Source organism: Porites lutea, chromosome 12 (assembly GCF_958299795.1).
Source record: "Porites lutea chromosome 12, jaPorLute2.1, whole genome shotgun sequence".
Taxonomy (NCBI): Eukaryota; Metazoa; Cnidaria; class Anthozoa; order Scleractinia; family Poritidae; genus Porites; species Porites lutea.
The window spans coordinates 15,391,372-15,405,599 of NC_133212.1; the positions used below are offsets into that span (position 1 = coordinate 15,391,372).

At 40.7% G+C, this 14,228-nt stretch overlaps 3 pseudogenes; all 3 read right to left on the minus strand.

Moving 5' to 3' along the window:
- Positions 1-1,903: 1,903 nt before the first annotated feature.
- On the minus strand, positions 1,904-3,821 carry LOC140921407 (BTB/POZ domain-containing protein 6-like; annotated as a pseudogene).
- A 3,069-nt stretch (positions 3,822-6,890) lies between these two features.
- Positions 6,891-8,654, minus strand: LOC140921846 (BTB/POZ domain-containing protein 6-B-like; annotated as a pseudogene).
- Positions 8,655-11,375: 2,721 nt separating this feature from the next.
- On the minus strand, positions 11,376-13,443 carry LOC140921524 (BTB/POZ domain-containing protein 6-B-like; annotated as a pseudogene).
- Between the last annotated feature and the right edge of the window lie 785 nt (positions 13,444-14,228).

Below are 14,228 nucleotides of genomic sequence, written 5' to 3' on the forward strand. Positions count from 1 at the left end.
TTTGAAGACCTCTTTAATGCGACCACCTCGGTATTACGACCAGGATTTTATGGCCCAACGCTGGTCACATCAACTGGGTTCCACTGTATTTTTGAATTTCAGTTTTCCACATTGTAGAACAAAACACAAAATTAATTGTGCGTCAGCTGGACTATGGAAATTAATGTAAAGAACTAAAATTTAGGCCCCGCTCATATGAAGAAAATTTGTCTCGAGCAGAAGGGTCACCCGCCTATCCGAGCTTCCCTGGAAGACGCAACGTTTCACACATTTCCTTACAAAACATGGCGAACCGTTTAAATGACAAAAAGTTGACTCCGCTAGAAGGGTGACCCACTTTGTCCAGTCACCCTTTTGTAATGGTAGGGTCAGCCTCCTAGTCGGGCCAACGTTTCTCCGTAGGCACTTTAAGCGCTTTCCATTGAACAAAAATTCCTGTTTGAAATTTCGGAAAAACCACGTGCCCAGTGGAAGGTACATTCCAGTTGCAGAGACCAAACCAAAGCCACCGCGAGTTTGGTTATCGTGCTTGTCAGCAGGATACAGATCATTGGTCCTGGGGAAAATAATCTTGTCAAATGGAAGGAGACATTTCGGTCCGACCGTCTAGATCAAATCCGATCCTTATCGGTAAAGGTTCGCACAGCAAAGGCGAGACAATTAGAGCATGCGCGAAGGCCGGTTGGGGTCAACGTTTTTTTTCTCTCGACTGGGAAAGTGACTCTCCTACACGAGACAGGTTTTCTCGATATAAAGGGAATTAAACTTTCGGATACAAAATTGTAATAGAGTAGGAATCAGAAAAAATTTCAAAATTCTCGAAAAAAATAATATTGAAGCCCTTGTAATTTCGATCGAAAAGACTACTCAAGTTGCCCTGTGGATGACCGAACAGTTGTTATAATTATATGGCACCGCAAAGAACTTAGTAATTTAGATAACCTAAAAGGGTTTTCAATGTATTTAGGAGGAAACTGTAGTTGGGTGCCCCTGTCAGCTATCGCCTAACGCTACCACTACTTTCTTTACCCACAAAATTTTTTTCTTCAGTTTTACTCTCGCTCATTTGCCATTTTCTGAGTGTGCGCTTTAGGACCGGTCTTGAGACTGAAACTTGGTGGCTCGTCAGAAATTCATGATCAGAACTCTTGAAAAGAAAGTCTCGGACCATAACTTTCTCTGGCAGTCATCACTGAAACGGATATTGAGGCTGCATCCGCTTCTGGGCCCGTTCAAAAAGTCCCGATAATTCACGGGCCCCTAAAGCTGTTGTTGTTCACATGCAAGACAGAAATTTCAATAGTTTTGCATCTAACATGATAAAACTATCAGTTAATGAAAAAAATGAAGTATTTTGCTAGCCAGGACCCGCGCTCCTCTTATTCCTTTTATTTCGATTTGAATATTTGATTTCGGCCCCGAAAAGTTATAGGGACTTTGGACAAACGGGCTCAGAAGGTTCGTCTGAAGCGCAAATTAAATTACCCAAGCCAGTTCTTACATATGTTTTAGTACAATGTTTAACTAACTTATAGCTTGAGTTTCAGGAAAAACCAAGGTGTAGCACATACCTAAAAATCAAATCGCGACTTTAGGTCTAAATTTAAACTTCGTTGATTTGAAAAAGAACGAAAACTAAAATAAAATTATTTACCTTTCACATTATCGTTAAGATAAGAATTAGCCGCCATACTAGGGCTAAAACCCTTTATAAATTGATTTATCGGGGAATATTTTACAACGCTTTCTTCCATTTTGCGTGCGAGCAAAGTTTTGAGACCGCCTCATTTTGCCTCAAATTTTGGTTGTTTTCAAGTCGCCGACGACGAAAATTGATTTTGCTGATTTTCTCCAAATCCAAGCGGCCTTTTGAAAAACAAACTACACCACGTTTAGTTACTTAGTATGTATGGACAAGATATGAGCGAAATTTAATTTTTGACCTTGGCCGCAGGTTGCTCGATTTTTACAGACATTCGCTCTTAAGACTCCGTTTTTCTATTTTTTGGGAAAAACAGAAAAATAGAAAAATGAGCTAGGAATTGGAGATTATTTCACTTTTCTCACTTTTCTTACAACAACGAAAAACTAAAAAAATAGCAAAGTATCGCTTTTAGTCGTTTACAGTATCAAGAAACTGAATGAGAAAATGATCGAATTTCCAGAACTTTTTCTGTTGTTCTATTTTTTTTCTGTACTTTAAAATATGTAAATATGATAAGGATAAGTCATATGTCCTTTTTCCGTTTTTGTTAGAAAAATGAAAAATTAGATTAGCTGAAGTGTGCACAGACCTGGTATCTCGTTAAGAGAATCTGCCTTGTTTGATGAGGTTTTCCCCTAAATAACAAAATGACATTATTTTGCAGAGTTCCACCTTGTTGATAAAGTAACAATTATATCATCAGCTAAGAATTAAACTACATTTTGTCGAAGATAAATGCAGAAAACTGGCCATCATCTACACCGGTTCTATTTGAAGAAGCCGGTGAATGGCTTAATGAAAACTGGATTCCTTGAACTTCGTCAGACTTTTTCCCCCTGGTCACATGCCACGAATGTGGACCTTTGATAAGAGATACAATGTCATAAGCTTTGCTCGCTTCAAGGCAAATTGGTTGATCAAACATGACATCAAATCCATAGTAACCACTTCTGCCATTTGTCTCATCTTTCTTGGAGTAATATGTTCCTGTTTGTTTTACCAGAGAAAAACCATTCATCACATCTTTCACTTCTAATGAAACTGTGTATTTGCCACCTTCACTACCAAAATGCTGCACTCCATGTAACATGACAGGCTTACTGACAGTAAGTTTAAGGGCATCAGAATTACCACGATAGTAGTACCAGGCACCATCAGGCATTTCCATGACCATGAGTGTAGCGCCAGGGACCATCAGGCATTCTGGGGGGGTTTACTATAGCAAATCTGTAAATTCGATGCAAAAGCCCAGTTCTAGAGAAATGCATGAATGGCAAAGAGTACTCTACACCGACACCACTGTAGTGTTTCAACATTAAACAAATCTCTTTTTTAGTCAGAATGGCACAATCCACAACAACCGAAGCAAACTCCGGCTGCGACATCACTGGAAACCTTATTGCCTTTACAATTTCCTCTCCAAGAATCCTTCTTTTAACCTTCCCTTCAGGGGTAAGGCGTTGCTTTTCAACTTCTTTGGTTGTCCAGCGATCAACAGCCTTGAATAAATCCACTTCCTTTACATTCAATCTCTCCCTCTTCACAACAGACTCAACTACAGATCTCTCAAGCGTGACAAATTCTTCCGACGTCAGAGCATTCTCGGTTTGCGTCTCTATAACTTCCCAGCACCGTTCTTCCAAATCTTTATCCTCAAATTTCTGAGCTTGCGGCAGGATGGAGAACACATTCGACGCCTCTAGATGTTCTTGGAGATATTCAGTGCACTTATCGGCGAGTGAAGGTACCAGATATTCCTTTGCTAAGTAGAGAACTTGCATGACATTACTTCCGCCCAAGTTCACTTCATCGCTGTACAGAAAACGAAACAACTCTAAGAGACTCTCATAATCACAGTTGGGCAGTTGAATAGTGTCTGCAGTCTCCGCCATTTCACCGTAGAACATGGCAAAGAAAACAGGACTGCTGATTGCAAGCACAAATTTGTGAGCTGGAATGCACTTCTGACACTTCCGGCTTTCACTTTCGTTATGCGACGCAGGAACTACAAATTTCACATCACTTAATAATTCGTTATTGAAAATGAATGTGGTTCTCTCGCTGATAGTTGGGCGTTTTGTCTGCCAGTTATCATCAAGAGTAGTCATTGCAGTGATTGCACCTTCCTGATTAATACAAGTTTGTTTGCACTCTCGTTCCCTCTCAGGTGTACGTTTCTCAATCTAGTACCCAAGGTTTTCTAGGGTTTGGCACAGGTTTCCCATTCCTTGTTTGATTTTTAAGAAAACTTCGTGTAAAGAATACCAAATAGGGCCAGAGCAGACCAGACAAAGCAGTAATTCCGTGTTTAAAATGACGTCTTTATTCAACCTAAAATTTTCGGAAGAAGTTACAGAGGACAAAGATGCCTTTCATTTTAAGCTACGAATGTGTATAGTTTGTGATCGGCACCTTTTTTGAGCAACTTCAGAAGCCACCACCACCTTCCAACTCCATCAGGCACCTGATTTCAACAACTGCATAAGGAGTCCAGTGTCCTCTGGTGGCGGTTAACGATGTCATCCTGATTGATATAAACAGGCTATAATTCTGTCGACCATTAATTACTTAGTCTACGTAGCAGGCGTTTCTGTTTGGTTCCGGAGCAAAGAAAGACCGAGGAACGGGATTTTCAGTTTTTGCCGCGCGAAAAATGGAACGAAAGCGAGCCCCATTTTTTACGCGGTCTTTGACTCTCCTTCCCCGTTCTTTGCTCCGAAACTGCACGGAAACGCATGTCACTAAAGGGAACAGCGGGTTACTGAGGAAATAGGCACCTTCATATTCTGTGTCCTGTAACAACCAAAGTTTATTGCCCTTTATCCATAAAATCATAGATTTGGCTGTAAGCCAGAAGAAAAAACAATACAGTCAAACCTCTTTAATACGGACACCAAAGAGACAGAACCAAGTGTCCGCTTTACAGAGGTGTCGGTATTATAGAGGTAGGGAATGTATGATTTTTGGCATTTCTGGGACCAAACGTCGAACTGTCCATATTATAGAGGTATCCGTAAGGAGAGGTTAGACTGTATTGAAATTTTCTGTAACAAATGGACTTTTCTTTTCTTATTCAATTTCTTAGCTGTTTAAGGTATTACATATAAGCTAAAAAAATATGGGCCAAACACACTAAACGGTTAAAAACCCATTCAGTTCCTCCTTTGGAGGAAGTTAGGAGACAGGAGTTTCAAAAGTTCTGTCTCCTGTACCTTGCACTAATGGTCCCACCGCTTTTTAGCTATTAAGCATTGCTGCATATTAGTATTAATTACCCCTATTGGCTCCTGCCTCTGTTTATCCTGCCGGCTTCCCTAATTCCTTCCCTTTAAGAACCGTATCCAGATTGTTTTTCTTCTTAATATATCTTATATTTTTGAAGCTATTACGACTAAATTACACTGATAAAAAGGTTGGTTGGATCACCGTCCTCTTTTCAGACTAAAAGGGACTATTTCCACTCTCAAATGATTATATTACGCGAGGAGACTGAGGCGAGTTTCGAGACGACACCTTTTTAACCAGGAGAATTTATAATTATCGCTGTGTACATTGTACGCTTTTTGGTCTACAAAAGTGGGCTTTGTTACCTCCCTCAGGCTGTCGGCGATAATTGCTATCAACTTTAATGCAACATTATGAACATTGCCGAGCAGGCGATGCGAGAAGCCCATAACTTGCGACGCGCGGTGCAAAGTGAGGGAAAGAACAAGTAGGTCCTAACAGTAACTGAATACGAATGCTTAGGCTCGGTACAACTTAAAATGGGTTAAACTGGTAGATAAACAAACGCAGCTAAACGGTGCCTTCTAAGTTATGCCCACAAACAGTGCTTCCTTGTTTTGCCATCTTCTGAATTCTTCAACAACGTTCACTTCCGAGCAAACGGTCACTATACTCAGATAAACATTAGAAATTTTCTTAACAATTGCACGTTAATGATCATCATAACCTTTGCTCATCTCTGAAGTCAACAAAGGGCTTACTGACATACCATTTTTAGAGTGGTTTTCGTTTGAGTGTCGTAAAACCAAAACCAAAGTAATTACTCTGGCCAATCACATAGGACACAGACAATACATTGAACCAATCAAAACTCGAAGTAATTACATGTGGCTGACGCAAAGCGCGGGAAAATGCATGCGAGCGCGTCACAGTTGGCTTTGGTTTTACTTCTGATTGGATGAAAAGGTGGCGCGAATCTTTTAAGCCAATCGCATCGTGTAGAAAGTGCAAAACCAATTACTTTTCGACACTCAAATGAAAACCGCTCTATCACCAAATGCCTAGGTTGTTACATTGCCACTTGAGTCGTCCACAGTTTTTTTCGTACACATAAGCATTAATATTTCCGCAATCTTCAATTAACTTCGTCAAAAGAGAGTCATGGAAATTTAAATATTTTCGGCCTGTTTCAAACGTCGTGCTATTGTAGCTCGGGTGCAGCACGACAATAGCACGACTTGGTCTTAGACGTCGAATTTAATTCAGTCGAATAGAACGGCTGTTGCCGAAAACAAAGAACAAAAATAAAGAAACGATTTAGCAAACTTTTAAATATATTGTAATGTATTAATGATTTATGAATTGAGTTCGGCACGGCAGTAGCGCGACGTTTGAAACCAAGTCGAGCTACTGCCGTGTTGCACGGCAAAGCTTGCCGTGCTAAAGTCGAATTTAATTCGATCAATTTCGTTTAGCACGGTAGTAGCACGACGTTTGAAACGGGCCTAAGGGTTTTTTTTTGGCAAGATCGAATAATTTCAGACTAGTTTTGAGCATAAAGTCACGCGTATAAAGTGTTCAGGCGCACACCCATCAAACTAAACACAGACAATCTAGACTAACTAGACTGCAAGGATTCTTCATTTTTGCCGACATAGCGCGCGAGAAACAAGGGCAAAAGTGTGAGAAGAAAAATGAGGTACTGCACTGGTTACTTTGTAAGGGTGACACCCTACTAACTGTGAAAAAGAAGAGAGAATTGGTCGTTGTCACTAGGAGCCCATAACCTGGAGTGAGCAACTCGGTTGTGAAGCAACGGCGTTTTCACAGCTAGACCAGTTTATTTCTGCACCGACTTTCTTACGAATTTTAAATATCAAATAAGTCTTACAAATCAGTCATCAAAAACATCTATTTTTCTTACTTGACAGCTGAGAACTAACACGCGATTATGCTCGGGTCTAACAGGCTCTAAAGATAAACCTCCACTAACGGCCACCTCTGTACAACGGCCACTTTTTTGGCGGACAGTCCATACACTGAGACTCTTATTTAAAACTCTCTGCAGCGGTCACTTTCACCTGTTCCCAAGGTGACCCTTGTGGAGAGTTTCAACTGTATTTTAATATTTTTTTTCAAATCATTCCTGGCTCCGGCTGACCAGTGTGTCACTAGAATTCTGCAAGTACCCTAACAAGACTAACAACAGGTGGTAGTCTGGGAATTAAGGAGGAATTGGTAGAGCGTAGTATCCTTTACTCCTAAAAAACCTTAGTTTGCTTGATTGGGCTTTTTCCTTAAATCAAAAATTTGCGAACGGTATACCACTTCAAACGATCAACAAATGCAATATCATCGATCAAGGGATTTTAAAAACCGTACTACATTGTGCTGAAAATAAGTGCAGGAAACTGGCCACTTTTTACTTTAGTTCCATTACTAGAAGCAGCTGAATTGCTAAATGAAAACTGGATTCCAAGAGCCTCGACAGATTCTTTCCCACAAGTCAAATACAAAGATGGTGGGCCCTTGATGAGAGATACAATATCATACGCTTTACCCTTCTCAAGACAAACTGGGTGGTCAAACATGACATCAAATCCATAGCAAAGGTTTGTCTCATCTTTCTGGGAGAAATACGTGCCTGTTTGTTTCACCAGAGAAAAACCATTTATTGTATCCTTTATTTCTACGGAAACTGTGTATTCGCCACCTTCACTACCAAAATGATGCACTCCTTGTAATGTGGCAGGTTTACTGACACTAACACCGAGGGCATCTTTCCCGAAACCCTTGCACTGCCAGCCGGTTCCGTTATGCATTGCAGATCTATAAACTCGATGCAAGAGCCCAGTTCCATGCTGTCTCGGGGAATGCATGAATGGTAAAGAAGACTCTAAACTGACACCACCGTAGTGTTTCATCATGAAACCAATCTCTTTTTTAACGTCAGAATGTCACAATCCACAACAACCGAAGCAAATTCCTTCTGCGACATCACTGGGAACCTTATCGCTTTCACAATTTCCTCTCCAAGAATCCTTCTTTTAACCTTCCCTCCAGGGGTAAGGCGTTGCTTTTCAACTTTTTTGGTTGCCCAGCGATCAACAGCCTTGAATAAATCCACTTCCTTTACATTCAATCTCTTTCTTTTCACGACAGACTCAACAACAGATTTCTCAAACGTAATAAATTCTTCCGAAGTCAGAGTATTTTCGGTGTGCGTCTCAATTACCTTCCAGCATAGTTCTTCCAAATTTTTATCCTCAAATTTCTGAGCTTGAGGCAGGATAGAGAACACATTCGACGCCTCTAGATGTTCCCGAAGATATTCAGTGCACTTATCGGCAAGTGAAGGAACAAGGTATTTCTTTGCTAGGAAGAGAACTTGCATGACATTACTTCCGCTCAAGTTCACTTCATCGCTGTACAGAAAACGAAACAACTCTAAAAGACTCTCATAATCACAGTCAGGCAGTTGAATAGTGCCTGAAGTTTCCATCGTTTCACCGTAGAACATTGCATACAAAACAGGGCTGTTGATTGCAAGCATAAACTTGTGAGCTGGAATGCACTTCTGACTCTTCCGGCTTTCACTTTCGTTGTGCGAGGCAGGAACCAGTTCAAACGTCACATCACTTAATAATTCGTTATTGAAAATAAATTTGGTTCTCTGGCTGATAGTTGGGCTTTTCGACTGCCAGTTATCATCAAGAATAGCCATTGCAGTCAGTGATTGCACCTTTTTGATTACAAGGTAGTTTGCACTCTCCAAACTTTCCTGTTTCTGCGTTTCTCAAGGCTAGTACCCAGGGCCTTCGCAGGTTTTGCACATGTAACCCATTCTTTGTTCGAGCTTGAATATAATTCGTGTGAAGAATAACAAATAGGACCAGACCAGACAAAGCATAATTCCGTGTTTAAAATAACACCTTTATTAAACTTAGATTTTTCGGCAGAAGTAACGGAGGACAAAAATGCCTTCCATACTGAGGTACGCATGTACATAGATTGCGCTCGGTAACTTTTCAGCAGCTTTTGAAGTTTGAGGAACTTCAAAAGCCACCACCACCTTCCAACTCCACCAGGCACCTTATTTTAAGAACTTCACAAGGGGTCCTCTGTCCTCTGGTGGCGGTTAACTATATAAATCATAGATGTAAACAAGCTATAATTCCGTCGACTATATTAATTACTCAGTCTGCGTAGCAAGCGTTTCTGTTTGGTTTCGGAGCAAAGAAAGACCGAGGAACCGGATTTTCAGTTTTGGCCGCCCGAAAAATGAAACGAGAGTGAGCCCCATTTTTTGCGTGGTCTTTGACTCTCTTTCCTCGTTGTTTGCTCCGAAACCGCACGGAAACGCTTGCTACCGGCAGGTTGACTGTTACTGAGGAAATGGGCCCCTTCAGATTCTGAGTCCTGTAACAATCAAAGTTTATTGCACTGTATCCCTAAAAACATAGATTTGGCTGCTAAACCAGAAAAAAAATATATTGAAAGTTTTCGTAACAAATGGAATTTTTTTTCTAAGGCCCAGTGCAGACGCCGAACTATTTATGAGCCGAACCTAATACATTAAATTGAGTACTTGAAAAGTTTGGCATCTGAATCAATTAGGAACGCGTGTTTCTATTTGGATTGGCTCGGCCGTTTTTTTCGCCCGGTCCGGCCGGGAATTTCGCCTTTGGAGAGACTTGGAACGGCTTTGATTCAGACGCCGAACTTTTCATGTACCGAAGCTAACGCAAAAATTATAAGAATGTATCTTGTAAGTAGTTTGACCGAAATACTAGGGCAAAAGTCTGAGAAGAAAAAGAAGGTGCTGCACTGGTTACCTTGTAAGGGTGCCACCCGACTGACTGACTTACTGTAAAAATGAAGAGAGAATTGTTCGTAGTCACTAGGAGCCCGTAACCTGCAACGAGCAACTCGGTTTTGATGCAGCCGGACGGTGTTCGTTATCACAAATATATACAACAATTCACTGAAGTGGAGGTGGCTAGTGGTGTATGTTTAACGTCGCCGCGAAGCGGCGAGGTAAATATCCACCACCACTAGCCACCGACACTGAGGTGAATAATTGTTTAAGCATATACTAAAACAGGAGATAATTAAGCACAAAAATGACAATTTTTAACTCATTTACTGATGCCAACGATTGCAATTTTGGCGCGCAATGACCGAACGGCCGGGGTCGTCGCTTTTTCTTGCCGACAAATAAAACTTTTGAAGGCAGTTGTTTAGCTCTTGCGGGGAAGTTTCACAACTAATCAAGCAAGCTGTTCCCGAAATACACGAAGAAGGTGAAGAAGTTCGGTTTGGAAGTTTTAACGGGTAAAGCTTTGTCTTTTTTACCTGAATTTATCGACAAAACGAATTGACCTGAATTTATATCGATAAGTTCAAAATTAAATTTTTGATTTTTGATTTATCTCACTGTTTCAGTATATTCTAAAACAATTATTCACCTCAGTGTCGGTGGCTAGTGTTAGATATTTACCTCGCCGCTTCGCTGCCTTGGTAAATATCCGCACTAGCCACCTCCACTTCGGTGAATACTTGTTATTTAGTTTTAAGCTTATTTATGAACAAGTCAACTAAATAGAGTAACGCAAGACTTACGCTTAATTTGCATTTGTAAACAAAAAAGTTTTTCACCGATTTTATCGATAAATCAGCAGGTCAAAAAGACAAGGCATTAGCCGTTAAAACTTCCAAACCGAACGTTGTCACCTTCTTCGTGTATTTCGTGAACAACTTGCTTGATTAGTTGTGAAATTTCTTTGTTTGTTACGACAACAAAACGGGAAGGCCTTTTGATCGCGACTAACGCGAGTTTCGCGTCGCTCGCTCGGAGGAGCTGGAGGTGAATCAGTGAATAGTTAACAATTATTCCTCGAGCCCGATTGGGGTTCTGAGTCAATAGCCCATGAGGCTAGTAAAATCCAACTAGTTGGTCAAAAATATCGGGACAAAAGAACTTTAGCTCGCAAAACGCGATTCAGCCGCCACTGTTTTGGTTTTTCAAAGCTGGCGCTTTTCGCTAGTAGTGGGCTATAACAAATAGCATAGTAGTAGCTCAACCTATGAGAACGCAGCATTGATAATAGACCACTAGTTGGATTTTACTAATGCCGGATGTTCACTGACTGAGTAGCCAATCAAAGCGCGCGAAAAACACTATCCACTGTTTTAGTATAGACTAAACCAGTTTATTTTTAGATAGATGTTCTTGCGAATTTTAAAATATCATCAAAAATATCTATTTTCCTTGTGGTTGATTTATTTTATTCTTCACTACTTCTAAGTCAGTAATAATAAAACGAGTAGGGAGTTAGTGGTCTTACTTGACATGCTCTAAAGTCGAACTTCCACTAACAGCCACCTCTCTATACTAGTATGGCCGCTTTTTTGGCGGACATGAGTCCATACATTGACTCTTGTTTAAACCTCTATACAACGGCTACTTTCTTCTTTTCGCAAGGTGGTCGTTGTGTATTTTCTGTATTTACATTTTGCTTGGCAAATCATTCCTAGCTCCGGCTGACCAGCGTGTCGCTAGAATTCTGCAAGTACCCTAACAATAGCTGGTAGTCTGGGAATTAAGAAGGAATTGGTAGAGCGATATATATCCTTTACTCCTAAAAAAAATCTAGCTTGCTTGATTAGGTTTTTTCTTTTAAAATAAAAAGTTACCAACGCTACTCCTTCAAACGATCAACAAATTCAGTATCATCATTAAGGAATTTAAAAAACTGTACTACATTGTGCTGAAAATAAGTGCAGGAAGCTGGCCACCATTGACATCAGTTCCATTCATAGAAGAAGCTGAACTGCTAAATGAAAAACGGATTCCTTGAACCTCGTCAGATTCTTTCCCATTAAGCATATGCCAAGAAGTTGGGCCCTTGATGAGAGATACATAGAGGATATTACACGGTGGCGAGAAGATATGAATTTTATGTTCGAGTGGCAAGACGATATCTCACGAGTGAGCGAAGCGAACGAGTGAGATATTGTTCTTGCCACGAGAACATAAAATTCATATCTTCGAGCCAACGTGTAATGTTCTTTTTATTATATGGAGAAACCAATTCAACAAAAGCAAAAGGCGGGAATCGTGACGTCATTGAACGATACGACACTCACAAAGGTGACATACGGAAAATACGCCACTCAGGTCCCGGATGAAGTGGCGTATGGAATCTACGAGTGGTTTAGTTCCCAGTAAAACACTCTCCTCCATATAATAAAATCTCATACGTTGTATCTTGCTCAAGACTAACTGGGTGGTCAAACATGACATCAAATCTATAGTAAACATTTGTCTCATCTTTCTTGGAGGAATACCTGCCTGTTTGTTGGACCACAGAAAAACCATTTATTGTATCCTTTACTTCTAATGAAACTGTGTATTTACCACCTTTACTACCAAAATGCTGCACTCCTTGTAACGTGACAGGTTTACTGACAGTGAGGTTGAGGGCATCTTTACTGACACCGTTGTACTGCCAGCCATGATCAAAGGTTCCGCTATGCCTAGTGGCAACTCTGTAAAACGAAACTCGATTCAAAAGCCAAGTTCTAGGCTGTCTGGGGGAATGCATGAATGGTAACGAAGACTCTAAACTGACACCACCGTAGTGTTTCATCATGAAACCAATCTCTTTTTTAGTCAGAATGTCACAATCCACAACAACCGAAGCAAACTCCTTCTGCGACATCACTGGAAACCTTATTGCTTTCACAGTTTCCTCGCCAAGAATCCTTCTTTTCACCACGCCATCAGGGGTCAGCCCTTGCCTTTCCACTTCTTTGGTGGCCCAGCGATCAACAGCCTTGAATAACTCCACTTCCTTTACATTCAAACTTTCCCTTTTCACGACAGACTCAACAACAGATCTCTCGAGCGTGACAAATTCTTCTGACGTTAGAGCATTCTCGGTGTGCGCGTCTATAACTTCCCAGCACCGTTCTTCCAAATCTTTATCCCCAAATTTCTGAGCTTGCGGCAGGACGGAGAACACATTCGACGCAACTAAATGTTCCTGAAGATATTTAGTGCACTTATCGGCGAGTGAAGGTACTAGGTATTTCTTTGCCAAGTAGAGAACTTGCATGACATTACTTCCGCTCAAGTTCACTTCATCACTGTATAGAAAACGAAACAACTCTAAGAGACTCTCATAATCACAGTCAGGCAATTGAATAGTGCCTGAAGTTTCCGCAATTTCACCGTAGAACATGGCACAGAAAACTTAACAGGACTGCTGATTGCAAGTATAAACTTGTGAGCTGGAATGCACTTCCGACTCTTGCGCGTTTCTTTCTTCCTCTTCCTCCTTCCACTTTCGCTGTGCGACGCAGGAACTACGAACTTCACATCACTTAATAATTCGTTATTGAAAATAAATTTGGTTCTTTCGCTGATAGTTGGGCGTTTTGTCTGCCAGTTATCATCAAGAGTAGCCATTGCAGTGATTGCACCTTTCTGATTACCACGTACACTTAGCTTGCACTGTCGGTCGTCAACTTTCCCGTCCTCTCAAGTACGCAAGTACGCTACGTTTCTCAATCTAGTACCCAGGTTCTTCGCCGGTTTGGCACAGGTAACCCATTCTTTGTTTGAATTACAGCCTTTTTCGGAGTAACATATAGGACCAGACCAGACAAAGCAGTAATTCCGTGTTTAAAATAACATTTTGATTAAACCTATGAAAGGATAGCAAAGATGAGTTGGGCATGTATATAAATTGTGTACGGAAACTTTTCAGCAGCTTTTGAAGTTTGAGCAACTTCAAAATTAAAGCCACCACAATCTTCCAACCCAACCTTACTTCACGAACTGGATAAGGGGTCCTTTGGTGGTGGTTAACTACAAAAGTCATAGATATAAACCATATATAATTCTGTCAGTCGACTATTACTTAGCCTCCATAGCAAGCGTTTCCGTTTGGTTTACTTTCAGAGCAAAGAAAGCGAGGAACAGGATTTTCAGATTTTGCCGCCCAAGAAATGGAACTAGAGCAAGCTTTATTTTTTGCGCGGTGTTTAACTCTCGTTTCTTCTTCGCTCTATGCTCCGAAACTGCACGGAAATGCTTGCTACGTAGGCTAACTGTTACTGAAGAAATAGGTCCTTTCAGATTCTGTGTTCTGTAACAATCAAAGTTTATTTCACTTAATCCCTAAGAACATAGATTTGGCTGCTAAACCAGAAAAAAAAAATACTGAAAGTTTCTGTAACAAATGGAAAACATTTTCTTATTTAATTACTTAACTGTTTTAAGCATTTACAT